The sequence below is a fragment of the Gossypium hirsutum genome, chromosome A01 (assembly GCF_007990345.1).
Source record: "Gossypium hirsutum isolate 1008001.06 chromosome A01, Gossypium_hirsutum_v2.1, whole genome shotgun sequence".
Classification (NCBI taxonomy): domain Eukaryota; kingdom Viridiplantae; phylum Streptophyta; class Magnoliopsida; order Malvales; family Malvaceae; genus Gossypium; species Gossypium hirsutum.
This window is the reverse complement of record NC_053424.1, coordinates 16,239,478-16,253,024: the sequence shown is the minus strand read 5'-3', so window position 1 is coordinate 16,253,024 and position 13,547 is coordinate 16,239,478. Positions and strand designations below refer to the sequence as shown.

Here is a 13,547-nt window from a genome sequence, read left to right as displayed (position 1 = left end):
TGGAACCACAAATTCGATGTCTTAAAATTATTTTAATATTCTTTTATGTGTTTACAACATGTGATTATATATGTGTCAAAATTTCGTGAGATAATTTTATCATTTAATAGCTCAATTTGAGAAAAAAGACTTAATCGCGTAAAATGCAAAAGTAGCATGTTATAATTTAAAAGTGCTTAATTGCCACGACTTATTAAATGAAAGGTCCTTATGATGATATTTTGTCATTGATAAGGTTAATGGACATTAATGGCCTTATAGTTGATGAATAAATAGTTTATTAACTAAGGGTAAAATGGTAAACTATTATTAATGTTAATATTACATAAAATAAAAGCTAAAATCATTTTATTTCCTTCATCTTCCAATCAAATATCAAAGTAAAAGAAAGGGTTTTGAAGCTTTTGAATTTTCGGCACTTGCATAGCTTGATTGAGGTATGAAATTTGTTAAGTTTTTTATGATTTCTACGTTTTTGTGATCGTTGCTTTGAATACTAGCTAGCCTGTGCCTTAGTTTTTGAATTAGTTGATGTTTCTGTGAAATTCCATTGTTGAATGCTTAAGATTTGTGATAGTTGATGATGAATTATGGAAGTTAAATGATAGATTATCGAGTTTTGTTAAATGATTTTGAGTGAAAATACCTTAATAGGATTAAATTATAAAAAGTGTAAATTGAAGGGTTAAATTGTGAAATAATTGTGAAATATGGGTTGTTAGGGACCTATAGAGAATTCGGCCAAGCATGGGTTTTGTCAAATTTTGTGTAATTTGTGTTTTTGTGAAATAAGGACTAAATTGAAAGAAATGTGAAAGTTTAAGGCCAAAGTGCATATTGGCTTAAATATGTGTTTGTGGACTAAATTGAATGTGTTGATGAATAAAAGAGTTAGTTTTGAATGCATATAGATTAAGAATGAAATAATTCAGATTTAGATAGGGGAAAATCGAAGGTTATCGAGTAATCGATCATATTCATCAATTTCGACTACGAGGTAAGTTTGTACATGATAAACATTGTTACAACTATGGTTTTAATGCTTTAATATTGCATAAATTGTATATATGCGACTACGATTGTATGCTATGACAAATTGACTATGTTTGGCACTTAGTGTGCGTATCGAGATAGCTTCAGGTAGACAAAGCACTTAGTGTGCGAGACTGAGATAGCTTCGGCTATGGAAGGAACTTAGTGTGCGAGACTGAGAAAGCTTCGGCTATGAAAGGCACTTAGTGTCCGAGATTGTGATAGCTTCGACTATGAAAGGCACTTAGTTACGAGATTACAGTAACTTCAGCTATGCTTTGGCACTTAGTGTGCGAAATATTGAGTATTCGACAGTATCATGTAAAGGAATGAGTTCGATATGAATTTGTACAGGTATGTACATTTAAAGCATGAAATCCAAATAGAAGAAGTTATGAACTTGACCATAAACTCTTGAATAAGATTAAGAAAGGTTTGTTGGTTACCACGAATGAGATATCAATTTGTACGAATTGATGATTTGTATATTTTGAATTGTTGAGTATAATAAGTATGAACTTACTAAGCTGTGAAGTTTACTGTGTGTTATTTAAAGAATATTTTCATGGCCCAAAGCCAACTCATCCAATATGCTTGGCCCGAAGCCAAATCGGTATATCATCTTATAACATGCCACAAGTATCCAAATCTATTCTTAAGGTTCAACCGGGATTTCTAACTTATCGATTTTATCTTTGAATAATTTCGTAGAATCGTATTTATAATTCATACATTAATGAAAATCTCATCATCATAGTTTAGGCAATATCAAAGCATTTAACATACATTTATAATGAAATCATCACAAACGAACTTACCTCGAGTATGAAAACGGTGAAATGAGTCAATTGCTCGATAATCTTGTCTTTCCCCCTATCTAATTTTGGATTCCTCTTTTCTTGATCTAAATATATTCAAAATTAACTTCTTTAATCAACCACTCATTCAATTTGGTCCAAAACATACATTTAGGCCTATTTGCAGTTTAAACCCTAAAATTTTACATTTAATCAATTTAGTCCCTATTTTACAAATACACAAAATTCACATAATTTCATTAAACCCAAGCTTGGCTGAATAACATATAAGTCCCAAGCAGCCCAAAATTTTCATTTATTCACACTTTTAACCACTACATTTCACATTTTCTCAATTTAACCCCTTTTTGACATTTTTGTCAAAAATTACTTTACAAAACTATTAATCTATAAATTAACCTTTATAATCTATCACCAATCATCAAATTTCTCAAGTATTCAACAATGGAAATATGTTAAACCTTTAATAATTTCTAAATCTAAGGTACAGGCTAGCTAGAATACAAAGCAACGACCTCAAAAACTTAAAAATTATCAAAAACCAAGCTCAAAACACTTACCAAATTGAACTTGCAAGTGCCGAACCCTAAAACTCAATTCAAATATTTCTTTTTCTTCAATATTCGACCAAAGAAAGAAATATGGACAAAAATTCATGTTTTGTTGTATTTTAATTAACTTATTTACCCTTAATGAATTAAACATAAAAATTTATAATGCATGTTTATTAATGTCCATTAGCACTACCAATGGTCTGATATCATCATAAGGACCTTTGAATTATTAAATCATAACAATTAAGAACTTTAAACAAATAGTATGCAACTTTTGCATTTTACGCAATTAAATCCTTTTTCTCAAATTGAGCAATTAAACAATAAAATTAGCTTACAAAATTTTCACACATACATGCTATCATGCTGTAAACACCAAAACTAAAATTAAAATAATTTTCCAATATCTAATTTGTGGTTCCGAAACCACTGTTCTGATTTAGCTAAAATCAGGCTGTTACAATGGTGCCGACCTTCGGATAAGAAGGAAGGTTAAAGACATCGACTGCATGGAAATGGAGAAAAAAATTACATTAATTAAAGCGAGAAGCCCCACAATTTTTCCTTATGATTATGCGCACAAATTTCTATATGGTATTTATAAGGCAACATTTATGAGTTTTCACTAACATTTTTATAAAGTCTGAAAAAAGTACCCCAACCCCGGGAATCTTGGATAAAATCTGAAGAACATTTTGAGGCACTGAATACCCTTTAAAACATGCGTCTAATGTAATTATATTATTTGTGAAACGCGTTTTTGAGTACTATTTTGCATTTCATTCTCATTATTCAATAAAAGCGCGTCTTTAGCAATGGATTTTGAAGCATACATTCCCTCTACCCTTGTTCTATTTTGCTATTAAAGTTTTGAAATATTCAAAATTTAGGCACACAACAATTTCATATCAAACACCGAAGAGTTGAGTTGTGAGAGTCATCTGCATTTCTTTGGATAACCGTCTAAAGATTTTTTTTGTTCTAAATATCCAATTCATTTTAAATTGAAATGAGCCGACAAGTGAAATACGTCATTTACTACGACAGTTAAATCTATAATACAAAATTCAAGGTCGTATTTTTAGGAGCCTACTCCGTGGAATTGGCTTTCAACTGTACAATTCAATTACGTGAGCTACAAACTAGAATTAAGAGAAAACCAGAGATTCAAGCTGGGGAAAAATTTCGAGCTTGCAATATAGATGTCCGACACCGGTTGACCCCTTTAAGTATGAGTTATTTGATGTGAAAGTTGAGCTTAGGCGGGAGCGGATCATATCACCACACTGCTCAAACGAAAATGTTGTAATAGAGTTATATGTTGAGTTTACTAAGGCTGATGGAACTGGCTCATCTTTAGCCATTGTTGCGACTAATATTGGAACCGAAGCTGAAGGAAAAAGTCTTACTATACGGTTGTGCAGTGGGTTCACCAGTTTGTTACAAAGCTCTTACTATGATGTCTTTGAAACATCAATGGGCAGACATTCTTTGATTTTCGACATTGATGTAAACTTTAATGGCCACTTTCAACTGGAGTATAACCGTAACCTAAACCTTGACACCTAGGCACGACATTCAATCAGTACATTCGATTTCAACTTTGTTGGTTCGATGTTTTGGGGCAAAAGCACTTGTACCGAGGGCCTATCAACCTACACCGATTCGTAATCCATTGTAGATTTTATCGGGTACATGGGATATAGAAGAACTGATAAGTTACTCTCTACGATCGGGTCCGACGAGAGTACGTAGAGCCCTTTGGTTGAAGATGGCAATGAAGTTACAGATGAGAAAGAAGATTCATTTAAGGAAGAAGGGGTAGCGATGTAGTTGACGAATTAGAGTCAAACCACAAACCAACCCAATAGTCCGATCCGGATGGTTTGAAAGTAACACCCTTTTCTAAACTAAAGCAAGTTCCAACTGAACCAAAACCTTGTGGTTCTAATGATGATAGTTAAAATAATGCTCTTGATCTAGATCTGTGATTCAGGACATACAAACCTCTGCCTTACATGACCGACATCGACTTCTTCTTGTAACAACCCATTTTTAGGGTTAATCGAAATAGTAGTTTTGAGACCACAATTTGATGTCAAAATTTTTATTTTATTATTTTATTAAGGTTTAATGTATGATATAATGTTTGTATGAAAATTTCATAAAGAAATTTTAACGTTTGGATGCTTAAATTGATAAAAGGACTAAATCGCGTAAAGTGAAAAATATGAGTTTTATAGTTAAAATGCATTAAATGGATAAGAGATAAATTAGTTGAGGGATTATGTTGTAATTAGCCCTTTTATATTGAAAGTGGACGGTTAGGTGCATAATTTGGTGAAATATTAATGTTTATGACAAAGGGTAAAATGGTAATTAGTGTAATTAGTTATATTAAATAAAATGAAAACAATTTCATGCTTATTTCTCATCATCTTTCACCGAATGAAGAAAGAAAAGAATTCCATGGATGAGTTTCAAGGGTCGGCTACCTATTGTCCAAGCATGTGAGTCCATTTTTACTCGGTTTTTGATGATTTTTACGTTTTTGGGATCGTTGCTTCGTAATCTAGCTAGCCCGTACCTCTGATTTCAAATCTGTTAAAGTATTTGGATGATGCCATTGTTGAATGTATGAGTGTCTTGATGTTTAATGATAGAAAATAAATCTTTGATGTTAGATTAATGAGTTTTGTTTAGAGGTGTGCATGGGCTGGGCCGAGTTGGGCCTAGATAAAATTTTAGGCCCGTTTTCTAGGCCCGAGCCCGGCTCGACCTGAAATATGGGCCTAAAAATTTATCCAAGCCTGGCCCAAAATAAAATTGTTAAGCCCGAGCCTGGCTCGACCCGGCCCATATTAAAAATTTTTTAACTTATTTCATTAAATAAAAAATTTTAAAATTTATTAAATCATCAAATACATTTAAAACAAGAAACAAATAAAAAATATATTAAAACAATTCTTAAAACAATACACAAATTGAAAATATAATAAAAAGTGATTATATTAAAATTAAAAATAAAATGTATATATGATTAAAAAAATATATATATTTAGTAGGCCAATAACGTTTTACCCGAGCCCGATCCATTTTCTAAACAGGCCTCGTTTTTTACCCAAACCTATATTTCGGGCCTATATTTTTACCTGAACCCTCCCATTTTTGGACGAGCCTTTGGGCCGGGTCGGGTAGCCCGACCCATTCACACCTTTAGTTTTGTTAAGTGAATTTTAGTAAAAATGTAAATTTTGGACTAAATTGTGAAAAATGATAAATTGTGTGGTAAAAGTGTGAATAAATGAAAAATATGGGCTGTTATGAACATGTATGAAATTTGTCTAGCTTGGGTTATTATGAAATTGATTAAATTTTCATTTTACGAGCTTAGGGACTAATTTGTAAAATGGTCAAAAGTGTATGGGTAAAATAGTAATTTTATCAGAATATGAAATTGAGTTAAAATGAATAGAATATGAATTGAAATAGCTGAATTTGATTGATTAGATCAAGTTAAGTCTCGTACGAGTCTATATTGAAGGAAAAATAAAGTTTCTGACTAGTCGATCCATTTCAACGTTTTGATGATCGAGGTAAGCTCATATGCAAATAAATGTCTATAAATTGAATTATACATGTTTAATTGTCATTGAATTACTATAAATGTTGAACTAGTACTTACGAGCAAGAATCAACAAGGTTACGACATCTGAAAGTCCCGTACGAACCTTAAGAATAGTATAGGATACAAATGTCATTACATTAGATTATCGAGATGTAATTACATGTAAGACCATTGATAAACCATAATTTATACATATTTTTATCCCATGCTTAGCGCATTTATGGGTGGTTTCCCCTTAGAATTGGTGAATTCGATGCTCCTAATCCTTTAATTTCATGTTTTATACTTAGGTAAGCATAGGAGAGTAAAAAGAGCGAGAAACGGGCCGAAAACGGAGAAAATGGACCCACGTGGGAAATCGACACTGCTTGGACTTTCTCATACGGGCGTGTCACACGTCCGTGTCCCTTTGGCAGGATTGAAGCACGACTTACATGGGTGGATCACACACTCGTGCCCATTTAACAGCCTTGACCACGGCCTTAAGTAATCGCACACGGGCGTGTCCCTGCCAAGCCCAAGTTTAGTCCAATTCGGAAAAGGTAAATTTTGAGGGCTCTTAGGCATTCCAAAGCCTATTTAAACATCTGAGGAGGCACTCAGAAGGGGGACGCAGAGTAGGAAGCAAGAAATTACTCAAGGAAAGCTGACTAATCCATCTCAGAAGCCAGATTCATCATCAAGACTGAAGATCTCCCTTCAAGTTCCTTCAGGAGTTTTGAGTTTTCTTATGTTTTGTTATATTTATGCTTTTGAGATGTTTTCTTTCATAAGTATGAACTAAACCCCCTAAATACCTAAAGGGAATGAAATCTAAGACGGATCTTGTTATTATTATCTGAATTGTATGATAAACATTTGACTTGTTTTTAATTATGTGTTCTTAATTCTTTTTTTGATATTCCAGGATATTGATTCAAGTTAAGCTCTTATTCAGAGGAGGAAGACCCTGTCTAAGAATAAATTTGTCATAATTAAGCGGAGTTGATGGCACGCCTAGAGATAAGGCGATAAGATTTTTTTAGATTAGGGTGAAACCTAATAAGGGAATCCATAGATCGAGTTAATGCAATTCTAGGGTGTTAATTAGAAAGCGGTTTCAATTATTCAACCTAGGGTTAGACACTATTAGTCTCGAGAGAGATAATAATATAACTTAGGGATTTCTACGGATCAAGTCCAATGAATAAATTGTTTGATTCAAAGTCAAATAACAAGTAAAGTCTAGGTGGATTTTTCCTTAGGTATTGTCTCAATCAATCGAATTTTCCCAAAAATATTTTCCCAAGTTTTTGTTCTGTGCATTCTTAGTTAGTAATTAGTTTAGACAACCAAACCTCTTAATTTTTAAGCTAGATAATAAAATGGAAGTAAATACTAGTACTCGTAGTTCCTTTGGGTTCGACAATCCGATCTTGCTGAACTATAGTATTGTTCGATAGGTACACTTACCTTAATCGTGATAATAAGTTAGTCTCAAGAACGATTCATTTATAAATCTTTAAAACCTGTTACGAATATCACGCAATCAAGTTTTTGGCGTCGTTACCGGGGAACTAGGATATTTGGAACAGTCGATTTTAATTACTTTAGCCATTTTATTTTTATTGCAATTTAAATTTTATTTTTCTTTTCTAATTCTTCATTTATTTTCTTTTGATAGGTTTTTCTAGTTTATGACCAGAAGAAACCCATCAGGACCATTACTGTTCGATAGTGAGATCAATCGCACAGTTCGCAGAAACAAAAGAGAAATAAAGCGGAGCTTACGATACACAGAGAAAGAGTAAGAGGACGATACTTCAACCACAATCGAGGAGATGGCTGAAAACCAAGAAAATCCGCTACCTCTTGCTATTGCTATTAATCAAAATCCTGCTCCGCGCACTATGTATGATTATGCTAAGCCTTCTTTAACAGGAACTGAATCGAGCATAGTTAGACCTGCTATAGCTGCAAATACTTTTGAACTGAAACCTAACACAATTTAAATGGTACAGCAATTTGTTCAATTTAATGGTTTGCAGGATGAAGATCCCAACGCTCACTTGGCTAACTTTTTGGAACTATGTGATACATTTAAAATTAATGGCATTTCTGATGACGCCATTCGCCTTCGGTTATTCCCTTTTTCATTGAGAAACAAAGCTAAACAGTGGTTGAACTCGTTGCCACGAGGGTCAATCACTACTTGGGAACAAATAACCGAAAAGTTTTTATTAAAATATTTTCTGCCGGTTAAAATGGCTAAATTACGTAATGATATCTCTTCTTTTGTGCAGATGGATTTAGAAACACTCTACGATGCATGGGAGAGATACAAGGACCTCTTGAAAAGATGCCCCCACCATGGGTTACCACTCTGGCTACAGGTTCAAACCTTTGATAATGGCCTGAATCCTTCGACTCGACAAATGGTTGACGCAGCTGCTGGCAGAACCATCAATAGTAAGACACCTGAAGATGCCTATAAATTTATAGAGGAGATGTCACTGAATAACTATCAGTGGAAAGTCATGAGGACAAAGCCAACGAAAACAGCCGGTGTTTATAACGTTGATTCGGTCACCATGCTCTCTAATTAGGTAGAACTCTTGAATAAGAAAATTGATGGTTTTCTTAGTTCTTCAGAGGTTCACCCAGTAATGCAGTGCGAAGCAAGTGGAGGTGGATCAACCAGTTCAGAATGCCCACTTTATGGCCACAACATGGAGAACGAGCAGTTAAATTACATGGGTAACAATCTTCGATCTCAAAACAATCCTTATAGCAATACTTACAATGTAGGTTGGAGGAACCACCCAAATTTTTCATGGGGAGGCCAAGGAAATCAGAGACCATCACCCCCTCCAGGCTTTCAGCAACCACCGTACCAGTAGGAGAAAAAGTCGAATCTTGAGGAGATGCTAACCAAATTTATCTTAGTGTCAGAAACTAGTTTTCAAAATACTGAGACAGCACTCAAAAATCAACAAGCATCAATCCAAGGGTTAGAAACTCAGATTGGATAGCTCGCCAAGTTAATTTCCGAACGACCACAAGGTAGCCTGCCAAGCAACACTGAATCTAACCTGTAACACCTCTATGCCCGTAACCGTCGCCAGAGTAGGGTCACGAGGCATTACGAAAACAACTCAACTTTAGAACATTTCACATACATATAAATCAGAAATTTGAATTATAATTTAATTAATTCAGTCCTAATATAATCAAAAATTCATGTTTAACAACCAAAATCCAATAAGCCATATATTAGAGTATGTGCATATATATAAATATATAAAGTCAAGATCTCATAGAATAACATCATGCAAATATAAATTTTACTATTAATTTGGTATAAACCTTACCCTTAGCCGAATCCAATTGAGCATAAGATTCATTCATTCACAATAAGTACTTCAACTAATAAAACATTTGTAAGTCTTATTATTATAGAACTTAATTAACCGAGATTACCAAGTACAAAAAAAAATCATTTCACATTTAAAACTAACATATTAATGAAGCACTTTCAATTTCTAATATGATTTACTAAACATAAAAAGGTACTTTGCTTATATAAATATAACATATCATCTATATCATAAATACGCATGCTAGTTAACAAGATTTTTAACATTATAAGATCACAAAACTAGATCATGTGCCATTTTCGCATGGCTCATCAAAATGATAATTACATCATTCAAAATACAAAACTCATCTTTGTCTATCCTATACATGCCATATTTTTTAAACTTAAAGCTTCTTTAAAGATACCAAAATGATGACGATAAGTGTGATGACTTCAGTGATAGTCCCAAGCTCACAACGGATCCAGAATCTAAATAAAGATGAACAAACAATTCCAATGAGATAATACTCAGTAAGTCATAAGCAATTTAATAAATAAATCACAACAGAACTCAATTTAAGTCTAATTTGTCTACCTTATTCATACATGATACCTTATAACCACATACTCTTATTTCTTCTTCCAAGACATTATACAATAACCTTTAGAAATAGGCACATACATATAAATCCCATACACATTTCATTTTTTTATCTTTGTTCTTGTAAAAGCTTAATTACCTATTATGGTAATCAGTGTTCTATTTCACACCCTACCACGATCATATTCCCTTAATCATTTCGCACACATAGTGCCCCATAACTGATCTCGCACACATAGTGATCGGTTAATAAATTCACACACTTAGTGCATATATTCATTCACACACATAGTGCTAGCTTTTCCATACGCACACATAGTGCCCTTTTTATTCATGCATAAATGTACACATAGTACAACAAAATAAAAAAATATAATAAAAAATAGCACATCAATTCAATGCCATCAGCTCAATAATACATTATCTATTCGACATTTCTCCACATATAGAATTTACATTTCATAAGCTATGTGTACTCTAGGCATACATAGTAATCTAAGTCTTAATTGCTTAGAACTTACCTTATTTTCGAATAAACAGCTCTGATCGACTACTCAACAACTTTCGCTTTCCCCTTATTTGAACTTAGCTCTCTTTGATCTTGAGCTTAATTGAACAAATAAACTAAATCAATCATCTTATCAATTCATCATAACCCAAATTCTATTAATTTCAAACACATATATCATACGGCACTTTCATCATTGATGAATTAAACACATAACATGATTGACTGCACATAGTTCTTAAATTCGACCAACTTGTCATAACATTTTCATATTAACATCATACCAAACCTACATTAGACATTCATTTAATTATAGTAAGGCAAATTCAATCTCTCTTCCCACTATCACATACACGGCAACTCAATTCCTTTCATGTCAAATGCATTTAACTAAACCATGTCTTAATATCAAGTGCATTTGGCAATAACACAAACCAACTTACCTCAACATTCTATCTCCCATACCTTAACTGAATACTCCCTAGAGTATTTCAATCCTCCCAATTCAATCCAAGAGTGTAACACCCCAAACTCGGCCCAGACGTTATGACCGGATCCGACATGCCACATCGAAGCGTTGAAAACATTTTATATTGTTGATCCAGAAAAACTTACTTAGTGTTTTAAAAGATAATTTCATTATAGGTTAAAGTGAATGGAAGCTGTGCACCAGGTAGGAAACCGGAAAAGAGGTGGTGAGTCCATCGGACTGCTTAAGTACCAAGCTCCCTTCGGATCCAATCCTAGACATGCATACCGCCATTGCCACACCTTAACGTCATGGATATTTCTAGGAAACAGATTTGATTAAGTCATTTTTAGGAAAAGTGATGAATTTTGGAAAATACTTTCATTGCGGAAGCTTTGCTTGTTGTCGTGTTATTTTGAAATCAATTGTTGTTTTTGAAAACGCGTCCTAAAGCTATCCAATTTCAACAGTTAAAATAAGTAATACCTATCTTAGTAATACATATTAAAACCATCAAAAATAATTAAGCGGCCTTATTACAACTTAAAAACCCAAAACTTCAAACGTAAATAAAAGGATGTCCAGTTCACCAGAAGAAAATCAAACTTTCAGAACGGGTGGCCACTCCGAATTCCCTCACAGCTCCAAGCCCACTATGGTTGGGGATTACCTGCGTGGATGAAAATAAAAGGGGTGAGTTTGGGGAAACTCAGTGTGTAAATTAACCCAACCATAGCCTATACCAACTCAAACCACAGAAATAGAATAAGTTGGCCTTAGCCCAGAACAGAATTCAGAAAAAAGCCCATAGACCCATAACAGAACATAACAGATATTGCATGTTTATGCAGAAACCCAACCCAGATTCATCCATAACACCCCCGTACTAGCCTTACACCATGTGGGGAGACTACTCGACCCACCCAACCGCTACACACCACAGAAATCGCAGCGAGGCTGCCAGATATTGTGACAGAGTCACCAGATACAGATATTGTGGCAAAGCCACCAGAACAGATATATGTGGCAGAGCCACCAGATCAGATAATTGTGGCATAGCCGCCAGGACAGATATATGTGGCAGAGCCACGAAATCAGATAATTGTGGCATAGCCACCAGGACGCTTCCTCCATAGTATAACCCAAGTCCCCATGCAACAGATATATAATCATGGCATACATCATACAGAATCAGATCGTCATGCTTTTCAGTCAAAAGTAACCCTAGGGGTATAATGGTAATTTTGCATACATAGGGCTATTCAAGTAATTTAACTATTCTTAAGGTTTTCATACATAACATAGCCATTTACGTACAATCAGAAACACTTACCGCATTTTTTTACCAATTTGGGCCTGTTGGCCCATTATCCCGTTTTTGGCCCATTAAGCCCAAAAATATCGAAATGCACAGAATCGCGCACTCTACAGTCTTATCACTTTAATTTACCATATACATCAAACTATTAATCTCATGAGCATTCACACACTCACAAGATCTCAAAATACCAGCTTTTCGGCATTTCGGCTTGTGCCGATCTAGTCTATAAGAGCGTGTTAGTTACACACCTGTTTGCGACGATATGCTGACGAGATCCACACACGAACTGCCTACAATTGGATTACTAACACGTTAATCTAACTATTCAAATACGAACTATGTATTAACCCCTTACAATATTCGGCCAACCACACCTACAGATCATAGTAAGCTTATAAGAAATCAATAAGCAACTCATTAACAATTTTTTTGTCAATGTTTACCACCTAATCAAAATTTCACTGCAAGCTATCTTCCTGAGCAATAGTCACTAAATCATTTATAACTGGAGCTACGAAACTCCAAATCAAGTGCCGTTAATTTTCCCTAAAAATAGACTCATATATCTTCTATCCATAAAATTTTCAGAATTTTTGGTTTAGCCAATCAATACCAGATTTTTCTCAAAGTTTCCCATGTTTCACTGTTTGACTAATCCGACCACTCTTCATTACGAATCAGATTTCTCATTGTACAGAATTCAAAATATGTTCTCGTTTATTCCATTTGAAACTAGACTCATTAAGATTTAATTACATAATTTATGCAGCTTCAAACTCATCGTCCACAATTTATGGTGATTTTCCAAAATCACGTTACTGCTGCTGTCCCAAGCAGATTTATTACCAAATCACTCTTTCACACCTAACTTGCATGCTTGTTATTTAAACATGTATATCACCAATAAATCATCACATATCTATGATTTTACTTAAGTATAATCTCCATTTCATCATTTTAAAGCACAACATGTTAGCCGATTTTTCCCCTTAGCATCTAAGGCACATGCATGCTCATTTGTTTGGCTCAACTTCACCTATCTTCCATTTTTCATCAAAAGAACATGAAACAACAACCATTTCCTTCATTTTAATTCATGACTAAATGCTCACAACACAACTAAAAACCAAAATATGCTTCAAGAGTTAAGGTAGAATCAAGAAGAACTCATGAACATCAAGATAGAAGCAAACTACCATGAACTTACCTTCAATTTTCTTCCCCAAGTGACCAAACATTCAAGAGCTTTCTCCTCTCCTTTCTCTTCTCTAACTTTCGG

The 13,547-nt window shown here is 34.1% G+C and overlaps 1 non-coding gene across 1 annotated transcript; it reads right to left on the bottom strand.

The window, feature by feature from the left end:
- Positions 1–8,281: 8,281 nt before the first annotated feature.
- LOC121207852 (small nucleolar RNA R71) lies at positions 8,282–8,388 on the bottom strand. Its single transcript, XR_005902966.1, has one exon. It is a non-coding gene; the product is annotated as a small nucleolar RNA R71 (small nucleolar RNA).
- Between the last annotated feature and the right edge of the window lie 5,159 nt (positions 8,389–13,547).